A 7,067-nucleotide genomic window follows, 5' to 3' on the forward strand; every position below is an offset into this window, starting at 1 on the left:
TCTCACTTCTTTCATATTCCTTTATGTGCGCTATTTACATCCCTACTCTATTCAAATAGCGCAAAACGTCACGGCGACTCAAAAAATATTAAATGAATTCAATTGTAAAGAATAAACTAATTTTAAAAAAGAGTCGCCACCTAATTTTATGATAAAAACTAGGAAACCAATTAAATATCTACGATACCATTAGTTTTAGGTAGTGTGTTCAAGTGATTCCGAAGGAAAGGTGTTAGGCATCCTTCGGAATCCACAAATGTAGGTCCCGACTGAATTCATTTTTTCAAATTGAGGAGAAAATAAAACTATAAACAAATATAATGGGCATATAATATACACAAATAATATATAAAATAATAATGTAAAAATCGTCTTAAGGTTTGCCTAACGTCAATAATATACACAATAATGAATACACAATACATTTAAAACTTTGTTCGAATAACTCCAATTTTAAACATCTTCGAGTACCTGTAAAGATACTTAGTAAAAGAGTTAGTACTAAATAAGTATAAATAAAAATGAATAACTAAAATTATTACTTTAAAATAAAAAAACCGTCTTATTAATATGGGAGGCCTTGAAAATCGATGATAATTTTTTCATCGACCAATTTTATTATACAAAAATATATAAACTTAAACTAAATTTCCATGTTTCAAAATGGGGAGGCATCCAAAACCGATGGAGAAATTTTTTCATTGGCCAATTGAAATTAACATAAAACTATTCAATATCATAATAAGTTGCAAAATAAAAAATAACACAAAACTCATTCAAACAAAACTAACTAAACGAATTATAGAAATAAATCAATATTATTCGAATTAGTCCACTTATAACATCAATATAACATATAGAGTAATTAACAAACATAAAAGAGAAAGATATCAACAAGAACAGTGAGCATGGGAGTAACAGTGCAACACCTCAAAGCATTAGAAAATTCAATAATGTCCAAAACAATTTTGTAATAAGGCAACATTAATTAAACATAGAAACAATTAAAAAGTGGAGTGTCAGAACAATTAAATGGATATATATAAACACTATAACATTACCCAACAAAATTGAATCGAACTTGTAACAAAATTGGAATATCCAAAAATAGAAAATGGACTTCAACTCTAGACAAAGCAGAATTAAATAATTAACAGTAACTACAACGAAAAGAAATAGTAAACAAATTCCAAATAATGTGGCAAACATAAATGAACATAATAATAATAATAATAATAATAAACAATGCAATCAGAGGTGAGATAAACTACAACATAATAGTAATATAATAATAACAACTACAACAAACAATCAACTTTAACTTATTAAATCTTATTTAACCAAACTAATCAAAGATCTAAAAGAAACTTAAACAAAGAGTGGAACTCATAAATGGACATCAATATTTAACAAATAAAAATTAAAAAAAAAACTACTAACAAATCCAAAATCATCATGTAACAGCAAACATGTTAAACCTAAAACTTTTTTTAGAGGAAATAAGCTATCACCGGCGAACTACTGGCAATTCTAATAAATGAAAAAAAATAAAGAATGAAATAATTCAACCGAAAAATAATAATAATAACACTCCGGCCAGATCTGAAACGGAAAAAGAAAATGCAAAGCAAAATAGCCATAATAAGACTAAAGAAAAATGTTACCTCTTTACCGAAGTTATGTTGGCATCACGGTGGTCTGGTTTTGATTTGCACTAGCGTGCTTAGAGCTTCATTTTGGTTGTCTATTCGTCGGATCCCGGTCGATTTCTAGTTGTTAGGAAGAACAAAGGTGGGTCTGGTTGTTAGAGAAAAAGAGCGAAGGGTTTGTGGCTCACCGAAGTTCGGTGGCTAGAGAAGGTCGTTTGGGGTGTTTGGAGAGTTGTTCTGAGGCGGGTTCGGGGTTGTTTGATGGGGAGTTGGGGTTGTTTGCACCTGGAATATTGTGAGGGAGTGGGTTTTGGAGGGTGGCGACTAAGGTTGAAGAAATGAGCTGGAAGGGAATAAAAGGAAATAGGGTCTGGGGTTTGTAGAGTTGGGCTTTATTCGGAATTGTCGGAAGAAGTAAGGCAGAAGGGTCAATTATGAATTTGACAAAATTAAGAGGGAGAGCTAAATTGATCCAAATTTAACTTGAGATTGGCTGATTGGGATTGTAACATCTAACCAAATGAATTTAGGACTTAACCAAATCGAGTTTGATTAGCAAATTCGGTTAAAGTTTAGATGAAAAGAACCGACATAAATTAATTAATGAGTTTTTTAACTTTAACAAGATAAAATAACTATCTTAATTATAATTAATGACTCAAAAATGTAAACTAACAGTTTGGACTAAATCAATTTAATAAAGTATTAAGTAAAACTAAAATCCTTTTGAAACGATTTTCAAATATTCATAAAATAAACTAATTATATATAAAATTATATAAAATGAATATATCACTTAAACTATAACAAGACAAACCAATAAATTAACTATAAACTAAATATCCAAACAACAAGCTACTAAAAACTAATTTAGTAAGGCATTAAGTAAAACTAAAATCTTTTTGAGACGATATTCGAATGTTTCATAAAAATGAACTAATTATAGAAAAACATATAAAAATATATATCGCTCCAAAACTATAAAAATCGACTAAAAATACTTTAAAATGATTGGAAAAACATTTGAACTCATATAAAGTCAATTATTTCAACTCGTTTGGAATTTAAGAAACTCGTGAATTAACTATTGTCGAAGAGGGTCAAAATTGGATGTCCACAACTGTCCCTCATTTTACTTGGATTAATGCAAGAAATTCGAGGAAAATGAAATTGATCAAGCCAATTTTTACCGACCACTTATTCATCTCTAAGAAAGGGATTTGTATGGACTTTAAGGGTTATGGACGAACCTCGGAAATGGGACTCTTATATATCTCTGGCTATATGAGAATTCAGGCCACTTGTAGTTTGACTCGATCGGTTGAAAAGAAAATCTATTATGCTAGATTACCTTCGATTCTGGACAAGTGACAAATTAAATCGAGTATGAAAAGGAGGATTGTGACCTCTTAGCAATGAATGTGGAGCTCTTCAAATCCATAAGTAAGAATTTACACAAACATAATTTTCAAAGCTCTTGGTGCATTATCACTCTTATTGGAAGGTTCTTCCGGTGAACATTAAGAAATCTAAAGAAAAAACCACATGCCTTCTGACAGGGGTGTGGTTAGATTGAGGTGGAAGTCGCTCCTTTGTCGCGTCCTAAGAGTTTGACAATCCTCTTTGGACTATGTCCCAGTTTGCTGCTAAGAAAAAGTTTCACTTTGTCCTGCATCCTTATTGATGTCGTCCGCACCTGTGGTTTGATTTGAGAATTCATCCTCTTGGATGCTCTCGACAGAGACTGAAACAACTTGTTAGTAGAAAATGTAACTGGAAAAGTGGTAGTATCTCTTACTATGCTTCTCAGTTACTCTTGATGTGAAAGATGTCACATAAGTATGTTCAGTATATATCGCTTTCGAACGCAGTATGTCCGTTACAACTCATGATTTGCTGAGGATTTAGAGATGTCATTGCTTGTTTTCTGCATGGCAAACTCCGGTGATCTCTGCAACGAGCTAGCTAGCTCGTTAATTATCCAACTGTAACGAGGTGGATGACTCGATGATTATCCAACTCTAATGAGGTGGATGGCTCGATAATAGTTCAATTGTAACGAGGTGGATGCTCGATTATATTCCATCTATAACGAGGCGGATGGATCGATAATATTCCATCTATAACGAGGTGGAGGCTCGATAATATTTCAATTGTAACGAGGTGGATGACTCGATAATATTCCAAATGTAACGAGTTGGATGACTCGATAATAGTTCAACTGTAACGAGGTGGGTGCTCGATAATATTCCAACTGTAAGGTGGTGGTGATCGATAATATTCTAACTGTAATGAGGTGGTGCTCGATAATATTCCAACTGTAACGAGGTAGATGCTCGATAATATTCCAACTGTAACGAGGTGGATGACTCGATAGTAGTCCAATTGTAACGAGGTGGATGGCTCAATAATATTCCATCTGTAACGAGTTGGATGGCTCGATAATAGTCCAACTATAACGAGGTGGGTGCTCGATAATATTCCAAATGTAATAAGGTGGATCTTGATAATATTCCAACATAATTCAAAAATATGAACCTGAAATGGAAAAACAAATATACGAACCACTTACGGGGTGGCTACCCAACAAATTGGAATTCTGGCTCTAACATTGTCAAGAAAACGTAGGCCTAAATTACTACGCGACGAACATACTAAAAAAACTTAAATTGACGTATATGCAAGTCGCGACTACGATTCCCTCTTTAAAAGATAGAATTATCGAGGTGAATGACTTAATTCGGTCACATGAAAATTAAAGTCACTCTCGTCTTTCTTGACAAACTCAACAGAATTTGATTGCTGTATTCATTTTCAATCGTTATCAAAACTTGTATCGATTCGATAATTTTAATTTTCATGGAGATATTGTTGTCATCAACATCTTTCGGATGTGATGGACTTAGTGATTTTCCTTTGCAACACTTCTTAGATCGTGTCACTTTTGATCATCTTCAGATTTGATATCGATTTCACATATGATTGACTTTTTCAATACTATCACCTGCAAAGCTTGATACCAAACGTTAGTATCGATGATGAAGTAAAGAATAAAAGTAAAGTTTAAGAGCTAGATTAAGTCGTTTGACTTATCTAGATTAGGCTATGATGAGCCCAAATATAACTTTGATCATGACTCGTCAATAGCGATCCTCCTACACGTTGTTTCTTAAAACTTTGAAATAATCTATCAGCATATGTGTTCAATATTCCTGCAAAATAAAATACAAAAAAAAAACTATTTAAGAATCACTTCAGGCAACATAATGAAATGGAGGTAAAATGAGATGGAAGGTTTTCTAGTTTTGTTGATGAGGTCATGATGGGTGCACATGACGCCTTTTGTCACTCTTGACAGCTTTATATAATTATTTTTGTGACTTCGATATTCTTGCATCCAAAGAAAAATTCTTAGTTTGAAAACCTGATTTGTGTTAGTCTTGTCTCCACGCTCCTTGATGTAGTTGGCTTACACGCTCGCCCCTCCTTTTTAAGATAGACTTGGAGGAAATTTTGAGGACCCTCCTCAAAAATTCTGTCCCGGTCTTAAAATAAGAAAAACTCCTGTAACTTGCTTTGTTAATTTTGAGGTTTCTCATTCAGGAATTTTGAGGCCCCTTATCAAAATTCTGTCCAAGTTTGTCTCAACAAGTAACAAATGACATTTTGTGGAATTTTTGAGATCATCTCAAAAATTCTGTTCCAATTGCAAACTTGTTTTTCGAAAAAAAAATTATTGTAATTTTTCAGATCCACCCAAAACTACATCTGTAGCATTTTGGTCTTCAATTTTAACTTATTAAAGAATCGCATCTGCATACGAATTTTTGAGATGCTCTCAAAAATTCTGTCACGTTTTCCATTATAAAAAGAGATGAAAATCTTACGGGGAATATGACCGAGCTCTTGTGGCTCCTAGGTATCCTGTTAAAGCAGGAATCAGGTCAAACGTAGTTCGCCCCTCAAAGGTTAACCGAAAATAGGAAATTTTGATAAGGAAATGACCAAAGCCGATTCCGGCCACCTACGTATCTCATTCTTAAAAATTCAGGTCAAACGTAGTTCATTTAAAAGAAATGCGCGATAAAAAAAGGATTAAATGCATTTTCAAAAGAAAGGTAACAAAAACTTCATATGCAAAATTTTGGCCAATGATGGGCATTCTTCTTCTCGACCTTTGATGACAAATATCTTCAAATGACTCAGTTCAGAAATATCTTGTACTCACTCTTGAGCATCCGATATGTTATCTCTTGAGGTGGTTTCCTCAATATTGATCAAGTTGTTGTTGATCATGTTTTGTATCTTGTGCTTCAAGGTTGAACAATTCTCTGTGTCGTTTCCAACATCTCCTGAATGATAAGAACATCTGTGGTCAGCCCTATAAAATTTTCCCAAAGGATTGGCTGGTCTTCCTTCTATAGGATAGAGCATATTAATCACTTTTAACCTTTCATAAAGTTGAGTTTGAGATTCCTTTAATGTTGTAAATACTTTAAAAGTCTTCCTAAAGTTTTGACAAGTAAAGTTTTTCTGATTGACATTATGTTTTTTATATTTCTTTTGGGAAGTTGATCACATATGGGTAGTCGTGACCAAACCTACCTCCTTTGCTTTCCCTTTTGATGTATCCATATCACTAATTCTGGTAGCTCTTCCATTAGCTCGCAATGGAGTAAATTTTGTGACCCTTCCAGTCTTGAAACCATCTTCCAAATCTTCTCCCACTTTGATGATATCGACAAAATTTTGTCCCATCATACACAACATTATTTCATATTACTTAGGCTCTTGAATTCAAATGAACATTTCGGTGATCTCACGTTCGGATATGGTAAGTTGAGCTCTTCCAGCCTCTTTTCTCCAATGAAGAGCGTACTCTCGATAATTTTCTGTAGACTTTGTTTGATCTTCTCCAAGTAATCGCATTTTGGGGCGGCTTCTACTCATGTCGAAATCTTTTCGTGAAATCCTTTGCTAGTGCATTTCAACTTGTCCATTGTTTCTAGTCTTGTGATGTAAGCCACTCTAGAGCTTCTCCACTTAGACTTCGACTGAAGAAACGCATCAACAATGCTTTGTTTTTTCCAACTCCAACGAGTTGATCACAGTAAACTTTCAGATGTGCTAGAGGATTTCCAGTACCATTAAAAGTGACAAACTTTGGCACTTTGAACTCTTCCAGAAGGTCCAAAGTTAGATGAATGCATAGATTTTCATAATTCAGCCCCACCTCTTCTAAAGCTTAATCAAGTTCTATTATCACTTTCGCAATCTCTTCCTTCACGATTTGCTTAGTCTTTTCCTCCTTGGCACTCCACTCCTTCTCCTTCTCTTCGTTATTGTCAAGTTCGAAATAGGCAGTACACTGAAGATGTTGTTTGGCGTGTCTTGGAATATCAAAAGTTACTTTCGAAG

General features: G+C 33.8%; 1 long non-coding RNA gene across 1 annotated transcript; it reads right to left on the reverse strand.

Moving 5' to 3' along the window:
- Positions 1-334: 334 nt before the first annotated feature.
- On the reverse strand, positions 335-2,086 carry LOC114075142. The gene is made up of 2 exons (XR_003575516.1): positions 1,665-2,086; positions 335-471 (listed from the first exon to the last, which is right to left on the reverse strand). It is a non-coding gene; the product is annotated as an uncharacterized LOC114075142 (long non-coding RNA).
- Positions 2,087-7,067: the final 4,981 nt, after the last annotated feature.

The sequence above is a fragment of the Solanum pennellii genome, chromosome 12 (genome assembly GCF_001406875.1).
Source record: "Solanum pennellii chromosome 12, SPENNV200".
Lineage (NCBI taxonomy): Eukaryota > Viridiplantae > Streptophyta > Magnoliopsida > Solanales > Solanaceae > Solanum > Solanum pennellii.